Here is a 14,843-nt window from a genome sequence, read left to right on the forward strand (position 1 = left end):
CCCGTCTCGGCCTCCCAAAGTGCTGGGATTACAGGCTTGAGCCACCGCGCCCGGCCACATCCTGATTTTAGATATGCCACGCTAGGGAGAAACATTCAATGGATAGCAGAATAGTAACCTTTCATAGGGAAAAAATCCTCCATCTTCTCCAAGTCCACAACAATGATAGAGGAACTATGTTTTGTAAAGAGGCAAAAAAATGTATCCCTGAGTAAAAGTGAGATAATCATCTCCATGGACCAATACGGGATGCAAAGGACAGAGGAAAAATGGAGCTGAAGTTACAGCCTGTTTGGCTTCATGAGCAAAAGTAAATTGCTATGGCCATAAATTCATATCCAAAGGGTCTTGATGGGGGTGGGGTGGGGACAGGAGTCAGGTTTACCCACAGGATGGCGAGGGGTAATGAGAGGCAGAGGCAGTGGCTGTGTGTCTGTTGTTTCTGCTGCTGAGAACCATCATGTAGGCAGTCGTTTTCCTGTGGCACCATTACCCCAGGTTCAACACTCAACATTGGCCTATCATTTATGGCTAACTTTTTGTGGAATAGAAGTAAGTGATTATGACCTGAAAGGACATCATGACAATGGTTGCTTCTAGGGAGGAAAGGAGGTCAATGGGACTGAGGAGGGGCATGACATGAGGAGAAGGAGGAGCCCTTGATAAAAATGAGGTCTGGAAAATCTGACACCCCGGAGACCACCCAAAAATACAGTGTTTACTGTCCCTTGTTGTGCTTATTAGCTGCCCTTATGTCTTTGAAATAGTCCATACTTCAAAGGTGGACCATGTTGAAGCCTCAAAGGATGCACAAACAGCACACTGTGGTTGTACCGAAGAAAGTGATCCTGGCATGTGCTGAGTGCAGGAGTCAAGAGAGATACTTTTCGCCACCTTTCAGGGAAGCGTCTCCAAGAGGCATCTCCAACCTCAATTGCTCAGACAATGTGGTAATGAGACTGACACAGGAAGAGTATATGCCTGTCCACTTGATTAAAATATTGCGCTGATAAAGATCAATCGGGTACCTCATGCTTCCTGTCAAATGGTCCTGACTTCTGAAAGGAATGCCACTGCTTACATACTCCTTACCTCTATGATGTGGTTGGCTTGGGACAAAGACATTTTTATCGAAATGATGAAGCAAGATCTGCCTAGGCAGAAAAATATGCAATCTAGGGGAGATGCAAGGGTAGGTGAACATTTAGATGTCTTGGAAGATGGGTTTTTAAAACAGCAAAATGCAAAGCTATTCTCTTAAATAAGGTCAGTGAAAACTCTACTTCCAAGACAGCCTACTGCAAGCAAAGGCCTTTATGAGTAACTGTTCATTTCTGTAGGGCCTGTTTCCCTCAAGATATTCTTAGAAAACTCTCAAAAGTGTGCAGCTTGGTACATCATATAGTCTGCTCTCTTTGTGAAGCTTTTAGAGCAATGCCTACACTTGTATGGCTTCTGCCATGTATAGATTCTTAAGTGAATCACAAGACTTGATCTCTGTCTGTAGCTTGTTCCACAAGTATCACATATAAATGGTATCCCCTTAGCGTTTGTTCTCAGGTGCAAAGAGCTGTTGACTGACTAAAGCTTTTCCCACAACTGTGATAACGTTGAGGTTTTTCACCTGTGAAAGCATTCGGATGTCCTGTCAGACTTGATCTAGGAGAAACACTTTTATTGTACTGAAGGCACTCATACGTTTCCTTATCACAACGTCTTCACTGGTGCTGTGAGGTGCAACTTATTATTCGCTTGTTATGCACAGTGCGTTCACAGGGGTCTCCCACACGTGAACTGGCTGGTGCCAATAATGGTTGGACCTACGAGGGAATGAATCCTTTCCCGCATTCAGGGCACTTGTGAGGCAGCTCTCTTGAATGAATGTTGAGGTGCCTAGAAAGTAGCTTCTCTCAAGCAAAACATTGTCTGCACTGAGAACTGCAGGATTCAAAGGGCGTGATTCAGTTACCTGATCCCAAGGGAGGTGGGCAAGTGTTCACTGAACACCCGGGAAGAAAGAAAAGAAAAATGCAGCCTTAATCACGGTAAAGAGGTTTAGGATGTCGCTCGGGAGCTTCTACCTTTCCACTAGGCATCGAGGATGGCTCTTCTTCTTCCCCATCTCTCTGTTCTCCTTGGAACAGGGTGATATCTACAATTCCTATCTCTTCTCTTGGGTTTGCTATTGGCAGAGAAAATGAAGAAAATATGTCAGAGCAGAAAACAAAAACTGGCGAGCATGTATTCATTTTTTTCCCTTTAGACAGGAATGCACTTCATGGTGGCAATTTACAAAAAGACTGTGAACAGCCTGAGCATCACCGCCCCCCCTCCGCCCCCCGGCCCCTCCCCACCCCCCAAGAGCAGCTACTGGGTGACACAACAGTCTGTGGACTGTCAGAATCCCTGTCTAGCAGAGACACTGGAGGGCTCAAACCCAGAGGTGCCTCTCAAGCCCAGAACCCACAAGCAAGAGTCCTGTAGAGAAACCTCCTCTTTGTTCTCAGAGTTCAATTGTTTTAATTTTTAGCTCTCACTAATGAGTGAGAAGAGGCAAAATGTGTCAAAATGTGTCTTCCTGTGCCAAGCTTATTTCCCTTAACATAATGTCCTCCAGTTTCTATTTATTCTTGATTCTCTGTTGGTAGCTTATACGTATCTAGGAATGTTCCCATTGTTTCTAGGTCTTCCAATTCGTTGGCATATAATTTTTGATAGTAATCTCTTATGATCCTTTGTATTTCTGTGGTACCAATTGTAATGTCCCCTCTTTTATTTCTGGTTTTCTTTATGTTGTCTTCTTTCTGTTTTTCTTAGTCTAGCTAAGACGAATTTATTTATCTTTTCAAAAATCCAACTATTTAATTGCATTTTCTATTCCTTTTATAGTCTCTTTTTCATTTATTTTTGCTCTGATTTTTGTTATGTTCTCCCTGTGCTAATTTGTTCTTAGTGTGCTTGTCTTTCTCTAGTTCCTTGAGGTTTAATGTTAGCTTTTTTATTTAAGATATTTTTGCTTTCTTGATACAGGCATTTGCTGCTATGAATTTCTCACTTGGAAAGGCTTTTACTTCATCCCATACATTTTGGTATATTGTATTTCCATTTTTGTTTGTGTCGGGGTATTTTTTATCTCACTTTTGCGTTCCTCCTTGGCCCGTTTATTGTTCGGTGGCTTGTGCATCAATTTCCACATGTTTATGAATTTCCTGATTGCCCCAATTATTGGTTTCTAGATTCATACCATTGTGATCAGAAAACATACTTGATATGATTTCAGTCCTCACAATCAATTGTTTTGACTTGTCTTGTGGCCAAACATAGGACCAATCTACCCTGGAGAACGTTCTGTGTGCACTGGAGAAAAACGTGTATTTCTGTTGCTCTCCGATGGAATGTTCTGCAGAAGTCTGTTAGGTCCATTTGGTCTAAAGTGTAGTTTAAGTTCAGTGTTCCTTTTGTCTGGATGATCTTTCTATTATTGAAAGTGGGTATTGAAACTTCCCTACTATTATTGTATTGTGGTTCATCTTTCCCTTCAGATCTACTAATATTTCCTTTATGCATGCTGGTGGTCTCATATTGAGTGTACTTATAATTGTTAAATTATCTTGAGTAATGAATGTCTTTATTATTATAGAATGACTTTCTTTGTCTCCTTTTCTCTCTTTTGTTTTACAGTTATTTCATCTGATATGGGTAAAGATACTCTCTTTTTGGTTTCTGTTTTCATAGAATATATTTTTCAATCCCTTCACTTTCAGTCTACGTGATTCTTTAATGTGAGGTGAGTCTCTTGTAGGAGCATAGAGTTTGGTAAGACTGAAAGCTTTTTCCCTGAGATCAGGAACAAGATCAGGATGCCAACTTTACTATGTCTATTCAGTATTGCACTGGACGTTCGAGCCAAGTCAATACAGAAAAAAGAAAAGAAAAGAAAGAAGGAGTTTTTGAAGTGGAAGGTTAAAAGCCATCTCTATTTAAAAAAGACATGATATTAAATTTGCAAAATATAGAGAGAAATTTCATGAGAGGTAATAAAGTTTTGGTCTCTGCGGGGCCTTGTAGGGCACTGAAAGTGTTTTGGATGTTACTGTACATGATATTTGAAATCCCTGAAAGGTTTAGAGCTTTCCAGTGATCCCTCGGGCTGTGTGGTTGTGAACAGGCTGGAAGGAGCCAAAACATGAAGCAGGGTGACCAGTTAGGATGGGTCTTCTGTAATTCCTTGGCACTGTGAATGTAATCTGTTTGTCTTTCATCTCCTGTAGAGAAAACAGGCATGATCACTGCAAAAGATGATCACACTGAGGGAGGGGGGAACGTGAGGGTCTTAAGAACCAAGTGGAAGCAGTGCTGGGGCATCAAGAGAGGTCTACAGGGTGGAGGACAGGAGTCCCCAGTGCAGCGGGCTGGAAGGGTTCACTGAACGTAGAGGATTACTGAGAGTCATGGGAATGAATTGGGGTGGTAATGGGTCATGAAAGGAGCATAGAGTGCGTGGCCTGTCCTTTCATCAAGTCTCAGCATGAAAAACATAAGAGAGGGGAAGAAAGGTGAATGCAGACTCCTTCTTTATGGTACTTGTAATTGCAAAGACTCATAGAGTATGTAATCTATGCTGGACACAGTTGTGTGTCCATTATGTGTGACAACTAATTTAATCCTCAAAGCTCTGCAAGGCAGGGATTATTATCATTGCTTTTTTTGTAGATGAGGAACCAAATGCCTAAGGAAGTTGAACAACTTGCCTAAAGGCCCCAAGCCTGGGAGAATTGGGATTTGGGTCCAAGCAGCCTGGCTCTGTCATCAGTGCCCATAAGCACAGTGTTTGACTCAGCAGCCTGAGGCCAGTTACCTGCTGAGTGCAGACACCCATTGTTCTGCTTCTCTCTTCCTCCCTTCATTCAAGAAACACTCCCCAGGGAGAGGTAAAGACCCTGGAGAGAGGGGGTGGTTGACAGATCAGGACAAGGCTTGGCATGTATCTGTGGCCATTTAGAAACACAGGGGAGGGATTTGCTTCACACAGAAGGAGGTGATAGGGATCCCTCACTGGGGCTCCATGACTGCACTTCTGGGTGTCTCTGAATTGTACCAGACAGGTTGTGGTTCAGGAGATTTTAGGAAGGAACAGGTCCACGTTCAGCCTCAGATTTTCCAAGGCATAGAAAGCCCACCTGTATCCCACGTCCCCAAAATAAAAATGTGAGGCTCTACTGCTCTGAGTTAAAGAATGCAGTCAGACCAGTGTGTGGGAAGCAGCAGGGACACCACAGCATCTACCGAGTAAGAGTGTGATGGGACCCAGGACGTTATGGACACGTTGTTAGACAAATTCATTCATCACCTGACACACATAGACTTGTTAGATTGTAATAGCAGTGCTAGATTATTTCTCAATTGTTCACTTAATCTACATACTCAAGATTTTTAGGCTAATATACTATTTTTGTTTTAAAGAAAAATCGAGTGGAAAGTACTGACAGTTCACATATGTCCACCACCACCATCTCCCCTATGATTCACATCTTGCACTAGTGTGGGACATTTGTTACCACCAAAGAGCCAGTATTGATACATTATTATTAACTAAAGCTGGTAATTTATGTGGGGCTCACTCATTGTGTTGCATAGTCTATGGGCTTTGACAAACGTAATCAATCACACTTGGTCATGGCGTATATTTCTTTATATACATTATTGGATTCAATTTGATAATGTATTATTGGGAATATTTACATTGGTATTCATGAGAGATATTAGCCTATAGTTTTCCTTCCTTATAACATCTTTATCTGATTTTGGTATTAGGGTAATACTGGCCTCAAGGAGTGAGTTAGGAAGAATTCTCTTTGATTCAAACTTTTGAAGAGATTGTAGACAATTCGTATAATTTAAAACTTAAATGTTTGGTAGAATTTCCCAGTAAACCCAGCCGGGTTTCCTGATTTCTCTTTTAGAAGATATTAATTATTGATTCAATTTTCTTGATAGACATAGTCTTATTGAAACTATCTGCCTCTTCTTCTGTGTGTTTTGATAGATTGTGCCTTTTCAGAATTGTTTTATTTCATCTAGGTTATGGAATCTGTGGGAGTTGTTTATTATTCATTTAATGTACATGGGCTCATTGGTGGTGGCCCCTGTTTCACTTTTGCTATCAGTATTTGTGTTCTCTCTCTCTCTTTGTCTCTTTTTAACTTAGCCTAGCTAGAGGTTCAAAATTGTATTGATCTTGTCAAAGAGCCACCTTTTAAAAATTTTTTCCAACTTTTATTTCAGGTTCAGGGGGTACACGCACAAGTTTGTTATATGGAAAATGGCATGTCATGGGGGCTTCATATACAAATTAGTTCATCACACAGAAAATAAACATAGTACCCATCACGTAGTTTTTCTACCCTCACCCTCCTCCCACCCCCCACCATCACATAGGCCCAGGTGTCTATTTGTCTATTGTTTGTGTCCATGTATACTCAAGGTTTGGCTCATACTTGTAAGTGAGAAAACATAGTACTAAGTTTTCTGTTCCTGCATTTATTCATTTAGGATAATGGCCTCCAGCCCCACCACATTACTGCAAAGGACACAATCTCATTCTTTTTGCTGACTGTATAGTATTCCATGGTAGAGATACACCAGATATTCTTTATTCAGTCTACCATTGACGGCCATTTACGTGGATTCCATGTATTTGCTATTGTGAATAGTGCTGCAGTGAACATGTGTGTGCATGTGTCTGTATGGCACAAGGATTTATATAATTAGTTAGGTATATGGGATCCAGTAATGGGATTGGTGGGTCGATTGGTAGTTCTGTGTAAGTTCTTTGAGAAATCTCCAAACTGCTTTCCACAGTGGCTGAACTAGTTTACATTCCCACCAGCATTGTATGAGCATTCCCTCTTCTCCACAGTCATGCCAGCTTCTATTATTTTCTGACTTTTTAATGATAGCCATTCTGACTGACTGGTGTGACATGGTCTCACATTGAGGTTTTAATTTGCATTTATGTGATGATTAGTGATGTAGAGCATTTTTTTCATATGTTTCTTGGGGCATGGGTATATCTTCTTTTGATAAGTGTCTGTTCATGTCTCTTGCTCATTTTTAATGGGGCTGTTTGTTTTATGCTTGTTAATTTGTTTAAGCTGCTTATGAAATTTGGATATTAGACCTTTGTCAGATGCAGAATTTGGAAATTTTTCTCCCATTATAGAGGTTGTCAGTCTACTTTGTTGACAGCTTCTTTTGCTGTGCAGAAGCTCTTTGGTTCTATTAGGTCCCATTTCTCAATTTTTATTTTTGTCATAATTGTCTTTGGTGTTTTCATCATGAAATCTTTGCTAGGGCCTATGTCCAGAATGGCATTTCTTAGGTTATCTTCTAGGTTTTTTTTTTTAATATAATTATCTGTTTTACACTTAAATCTTTAATCCATCTTGAGTTGGTTTTTGTATATGGTGAAAGGGAGGGGTCCAGTTTCACTCTTCAGCCTATGGGTAGCCAGCTATCCTGGTACCATTTATTGAATAGGGAGTCCTTTCCCCGGTGCTTGTTTTTGCTGATTTTGTGGAGGATCAGATTGTTGTAGGTGTCCAGCTTTATTTCTGAGTCCCCTGTCCTGTTCCTTTGGTCTACGCATCTTTTTTTGTACCAGTACCACGCTGTTTTGGTTACTGTAGTCTTGTAGAATAGTATGAAGTCAGGTAATGTGATGCCTCCAGCTGTATTCTTTTTGCTTAGGATTGCTTTATTTCTTTGGGCTCCTTAATGGTTCCATATGAATTTTAGAATAGTTTCTTTCTAATTCTGTGAAGAATGTCATTGGCAATTTGAAAGGAATAGCATTGAGTCTATACATTGCTTTGGACAGTATGGGCATTTTACCAATCTTGATTCTTTCTATCCATGAGCATGGAATGTTTTTCCATTTGTTTGGGACGTCTCTGATTTATTTCAGCAAAGTTTTGTAATTCTCATTGTAGAGATCTTTCACCTCCCTGGTTAGCTGTATTCCTAAGTATTTAATTTAATTTAATTTTATTTTATTTTTTGTGGCTATTGTGAATGGAATTGTGTTTTTGATTTGGCTCACAGCTTGGACATTGTTGGTGTATAGAAATACCACTAATTTTCATACCTGATTTTGCATGCTGAAGGTTTGCTGAAGTTGTTTATCAGATCTAGGAGTTTTGGGGCACAGACTATGGTTGTCTAGCTATAGAATCATATTATCAGCAAAGAGAGATTGTTTGACTTTGCCTTTTCATCTTTGGATGCCTTTTATTTCTTTCTCTTGCCTGATTGCTCTGGCTAAGACTTCTGGTACTACATTGAATAGGAATGTCAAGAGTGGGCATCCTTGTTTGGTTCTGGTTATCAAGGGGAATGCTTCCAGCATTTCCCTGGTAAGTAAAATGTTGGCTGTGGGTTTTTCATAGATGGCTCTTAAGATTTTGTGGTATGTTCCTTCAATGCCTAGTTTGTTGGGGGTATTTAACATAAAGAGCTGTTGCATTTTATCAAAATACTTTTCTGCATGTATTGAGAAGGTCATGTGGTTTTTGTTTTGAGTTCTGTTTCTCTGATGACTCCCATTTATTGATTGGCACACATTTAACCAACCTTGCATCACAAGGATAAAGCCTATTTGATCGTGGTGGATTAGCTTTTTGATATGCTTCTGGATGTGGTCTGCTAGTATTTTGTCAAGGATATTTGGATCTATGTTCATCAGAGTTATTGCCCTGACATTTTCTGTTTTCACTGTGTCTCTGCCCAGTTTTGGTATCAGAATGATGCTGGCCTCATAGAATGAATTAGAGAGGAGTCCCTCCCTCTCAAGTTTTTAGAGTATTTTTAGTACAACTGGTACCTTCTCTTTTAATATGTTGAGTGGAATCTGGCTGTGAATCCATCTGGTCCAGTGTTTTGTTTGTTTGTTTGTTTGTTTTTGTTTTTGTTTTTTTTCTGGTTGGTAGGCTTTTTACTACAAATTCAGTTTTGGAACTGTTGACTAGTCTGTTCACAGTTTCGGTTTCTTCCCCAGTTCATTCATGGGAGGTTGTACGTTTCCAAGAATTTATTTATTTCTTCTGGGTTTTCAAGTTTTTGTCCGTGGAGACGTTCACAACAGACTGTTATGAACAATAACCCTCACTAACGCTCTGAGGGTTCTTTGCATTTTCTTGGATCGATGGTAATAACCTCATCACCATTGCTGAGTGTGTTTATTTGGATCTTTTCTGTTTCTCTATTAGTCTAGCTAGTGGTCTATTGATCTTATTTATTCTTTCAGTAAATCAACTTTTGGTTTCTCTGATCCTTTGTATGGTTTTTCACATCCCAACTTCATTCAGTCCAGCTCTGATTTGGTTTTTTCTTTTCTCCTTCTAGCATTGGGGTTGGTTTGCTCTTATTATCTAAATCCTCTGATTGTGTTGTTGTGTTATTAATTTGAGAGCTTTCTAACTTTTTGATATGGGCGTTTATCACTGTAAACCTTCCTCTTAACATTGCTTTAGCTGTGCCCCAGAGATTCTGGTCTGCCATATTTTTGTTTGCATTAGCTTCAAAGAATTTCTTGATTTCTGCCTTAATTTCATTGTTTACTCAGAAGTTTTTCTGGAGACGCTCATGTAATGTTCACGTAATTGTATGGTTTCAAATGATCTTCTTAGTATTAATTTCTATTTGTACTGTGCTGTGGTCTGAGACTGTGGTTCTTTTGATTTTGGGTTTCTTTAATTTTTTTTTTTATTTTGTTGATAATTGTTTTATTGTCAGAGTATGTGCCATGGGCAGATGAGAAGAACATATTCTATTGTTGTTGGGTGGAGAATTCTGTAAATGTCTGTTAGGTCCATTTGGTCAAGTGGTGAGCTCAGGGACCAAATATCTTTGTTAGTTTTCTGACTCAACAGTCTGTCTTATACTATTAGAAGGGTGCTGAAATCTCGCTCTAGTATTGTGTGGTCACTTAAGTCTCTTTGTAGGTCTCCACAAACTTGTTTTATTAATCGTAGTGCTCCAGTGGTGGGTGAGTATATATTTAGGCTAGGTAAGTCTTCTTGTTGAATTGAACCCTTTACCGCTATGTAATACCCTTATTTGTCCATTTTGATTTTTGGTTGTTTGTTTACAGTGGCTTTACTATGTGGAGAACATTGTCCTTTTTGATCATTGTTGGTTTAAAGTCTGTTTTGTCTGAAGTTAGAATAGCAACCTCTGCTGTTCTTTTGTCTTCTGCGTGCTTGGTAGATCTTTCTCCATCCTTTTCCTTTGATCCTATGAGTGTCATTGCAGGTGAGATGGGTTACCTGAAGACAGCACACAGTCGTGACTTGCTTCTTTATTGAACTTGACACTGTGTGCCCATTAAGAGGTGCATTTAATCCATTTACTTACAGAATTAGTATTGATATATGTGAGTTTGATCCTGTCTTCATGTTGTTAGCTGGTTCTTATGTGGACTTGACTGTGTGGTTGATTAATAGTGCTAATGGTCTATGTACTTAAGCGTTTTTGTTGTTGTTGTTGTTGTTTTTGTTGTTTTTTTTTTTTTTTGTGGCTAGTAGCAGTCTTCAGCACTCCCTTGAGGACCTCTTATAAGGCAGGTCTGAGGGTAATGAATTTCCTCGGCATTTGCTTGTCTGAAAGAGATCATATTTCTCCTTCACTTATGAAGCTTAGTTTGGCTGGTTTTAAAATTCTTAGTTGGAATATCTTCTCTTTGTGAATGCTGAATATAGGCCCCCCAATCTTTTCTGGCTTGTAGGGTTTCTGCTGGACAGTCTGCTGTAAGCATGCTGGGATTCCCTTTGGAGGTGACCTGCCCTTTCTCTCTAGTTGTCTTTAATATTTTTTTCTCTTGTTTTGACATTGGAGAACCTGACTAGTACGTGTCTTGGGGGATGATGGTTATCTTGTATACTATCTCACAGGGGTTCTCTGCTTTTCCTGATTTAAATGTGGACCTCTCTAGTGAGGTTGGGGAAATTTTTCTGAACAATACTCTGAAACATGTTTTCCAAGTTGCTTGCACTGTCTCCCTCTCAGGAATTTCAGTGAATTCTAGGTTTAGTCTCTTGATGTAATCCCATATTTCCTCAAGGTTTTGCTCAGTCTTTTTTATTCCTTCTTTATTTTTGTCTGACTGAGTTGATTCAAATGAACAATCTTTCCTTGGCTTGGTCTTTTCTGAAGAGTCATCTTTTGATTACATGAAGTTACTCTGTTGCTTTTCTGTTCTCAATTCTATTGCCTTGTGGTCTAAATTGAAAATTGCTTTTCTTTCGCACATTTTGGTTTTAATTTGCCTTTCTTTTCCTAGTTTCCTACGTTGGAAGCTTACATAACTGATTTTAGAGATCTCTTCTTCTCTTTTCTAACATCTACACTCAATCTTACGAGTTTCTCTCTAAGCACTACTTTTGCTACATCCCACAAATTTTGATGAGATATATTTTTATTTGCCATTAGTTCAAAATATATTTAATGTCTCTTAAGCTTCTTCTTTGACTCGTGTTATTTACAAGTGTTGAATTTAATCTCCAAGTGTTTGGGGGGTTTTCCTCCTATCCTTTTATTATTAATTTCCAGCTTAATTCCATTGTAGTGTGAAAGCATACTTTGTATAATTTCTATTGTTTTGAATTTGTTGAAGTGTGTTTTATGGCCCAGCGGGTGGGCCATTTTGCTGAATGTTCTATGTGAATTTCAGAAGAATGTGCATTCTGCTTGTTCCTGAAGGGACTCTTCTAAATATATCTATTAGATATAGTTGGTTGATTGTCCTGTTCAGTTCACTTCTATCCTTACTGGTATTCTCCCTGCTGAATCTGTTAATTGTGGATAGAGTGGGGTTGAAGTATCAAACTGTTATAATTGATGTCTCTGTTTCTTCTTGCAGTTGTATTAGACTTTTCCTTATGATCTTGTCTCGTGAATTGTTGGCTGGTCTATTTTTCCTAGCAGTTCAATTACTTTTTCCCTCTTTACTGCACTCTTGTGTTGTTAGGAGAATACACAGTAAGCATTGTGATGACTTCTGGGAGAACTGACCCCTTGACCGTTATGTAATGTCTCTGTAACACTTGGTAGTTTCCTTTGTCCAGAAATCTGCTTTGTTTAGAACTAATATAGCTACAGTGGCTTTACTTTATTTGATTGAGTGTTAGGATAAGCTATCCTTCTCCGTCCCTTTACTTTTGTTGAACTCCGTTTTTACAGTTGACGTGGGTTTCTGGTAGAAAATACAGAGTCTTAGTGTTTTCTTTGTTTGTTTTGTTTCTTTTATCCACTCTGTCTCTGTCTTTTAATTGGTAGGTTTATAACACCGTGTTTCAGAAGTACTAAAGATCAGGCATAACTCCCTGTGAAGACGTAGTTTTGAATAAAGCATAAGAAGGGGAGAGGTGTGAGCAAATTACTCATCATTCCTGCTTGTGCCTTCAGGTCTCATTTGCACAAGATCCACTCGATGAAGTTGTCTGATAAGGTTATGCTTTTCACCCTTTGTATATATCATAAGGCTTCAACTATCCAGAGCATTTGGGGAATGAAGTTTCTAATCCACATCATTTAGGGGTAACTGGGGCAATGCTCTTAAGAAGTGAAACCACTGTAGGATGGGTTTGCCCCAGCTTGGTGAACTCACTTCTTCCCACTTACGAGACCAACAAGAGTGCTGACTGATCTGAGTCCTTAGTTATGGATTTTAGACTGATAGCCCTTAACCAACCCCAAGACTTCACTCTTCTGGCCAGGCCAGCAGTTCTGGAAAGAAGCTCATGAAGCACTTAACCCAGGCTGTCCTGGGTGACTGTTACAATGAAGTGGTGACTAAAGCCAGTTCTGTGAGGAGTTCCAAAGGCAACAGAGAGCCTTTTCCTCTAGCCCTCCCTTCCCTGTAGAGGAGGGCACCCAAGTTTTTGAAGGCAGGCAGGGAGCCTGCCAAAAAAGTGGTTCCAAGGAGGCCTCGTGCAAGCCAGGGTCCGTGAGAACAGGGAGTTAGAGTACAGATGGAAGGCTGCCCAGAGTAGGAGAGCATATATGGCAGGATTGTGCAAAGAAGTAAATACACAGAGGATAATGGAAGTTAGGGTTCTCCAAAGCTGAGAAGGAAGCAATACAGGCGGAAAGGTGGAAAGAGAGGAAAACATAGAATAAACTCCATATTCCTGGGCTGGTATTGGAGGTCTACGTGCAACCTCAAGTTTGCCAATAGAAATAAGAGCTTCAATTCAAAATACCGTATTCTCCAACACCAAGGGAAGAGGGATCCTTGTAAATATGGCTGATTAAGTAGAATTTGAAATTTTGACAAAACAGAGAACTACACACTAAGCATAACAAAGAGGAGTTGTTTACATTCACAGAGCATATCCCTTTGGCAGATGTACAGTTAAAGATTTATGCATCCCACAAGAGGAGTGAAATGATGAACCAGAACCTCTGAAAGCTACAGGTAGTTAGAGGATGAAACCGCGATCACGATGAGAAATTTCAAGGTGCCCCTTTGATTAACAGTATGCATAATCATGACGGCAAGAACACTAGGTTCAATCTATTGGGCCATGATTAGGCTCCGGGTACCTAAATAGAACTTTATGTTTTGAGAATCATTGCAGGCATCAGGCCAGAATTGGCATAAGGGCCATAGTTTGCCAAACCCGGCTAAAGATCATTATCTTATTTCGTTTTCTTCATTGCATGTATCCCTAAATGAGCTGAGAAGCATCTGATATCAGTACATCTGCAACACCTTCATGGTGTGCCAGTTGGAATCTCCGTGGCAGAACACTGGAGCCCCAGAAACTCGTGGTGACAGGTCCCTGTGTTTTCAATCCAATTCTTTTGTACCTGGGGAAAGCACATTTTTGACAGAGTCCACTATTTCCTACTCGCTGGGTCCATCTGTCCTTGTGCCATGAGGTCATCCATTTAGGGACACAGATGTGATGAGGGTGAGATGATCAAACACAATTCATTCTCACTTGTGGGAAAGAACCTTGGAGTTAGCTCATCCCTGAGGCAAAATATTCAAAATGCACCGCCACTTGGTTGGCCTTATGAAAGCAAAGCAGTTCTGGGCTTTGCTATTTGAAAGTAGAGGAAATGTATCCAATCCCCACCCCTCTGCCCAGCTGAACTGCTGCCTCCCAGGTGATCCTCAGTCTGGTGAGGAAGTTTGTGAAACAGCGGCTGTGACTGAATCACCAGCTGATTGGGCTTCTCATAATGCATTATAACTCCCAGAGATCATTCTTCCACATCAATCAAACTGCAGAATTAAATGGGAGGTAGTGAAGGTCATGGCCCTTGCATCTCTCAAGTCTAACGTGGACTGCTCTGTAATTCCACAGGGTGTGGGGCTGCTTTTGAATGATGACATTCACAGGCACCTGGTGTTGCCACAGCTCCCGCTTGCCCCTTTCAATCATAGGAGCTACTGCTGCATGGGTCAGGAAGCCAAGGACGGTTAGGGGGTGGGGGCATTGAAAGAACACAAGTTCCATTAGGGCCTGGAATTTTGTCTTTTTGGTTAAGGGTATAACTCTAGAGCCTCAGCAGTGCCTGGCATATCAAAAAGAGTCAGTAGGACGTTTGTGGAGTGAACCAATGAGTGAAAATGGGAATTTTACAAGACCTTCACTGTCCCTATCAAGTGGGAAACAAATCCCTGGATGACTGAGACATCTCACTGGATCTGCAGTGGAAAGTTAAAACACAACTCTGTTTATTCAAGGACCGGTGGTAGTGGTGAAATTATGAATCACAGGACTCAGGGTAAGTTCACAACCACATTCAAGCTATGCCCATGGGTCTGAATACAT

Source organism: Piliocolobus tephrosceles, chromosome 12 (assembly GCF_002776525.5).
Source record: "Piliocolobus tephrosceles isolate RC106 chromosome 12, ASM277652v3, whole genome shotgun sequence".
In the NCBI taxonomy this organism is placed as follows: Eukaryota; Metazoa; Chordata; class Mammalia; order Primates; family Cercopithecidae; genus Piliocolobus; species Piliocolobus tephrosceles.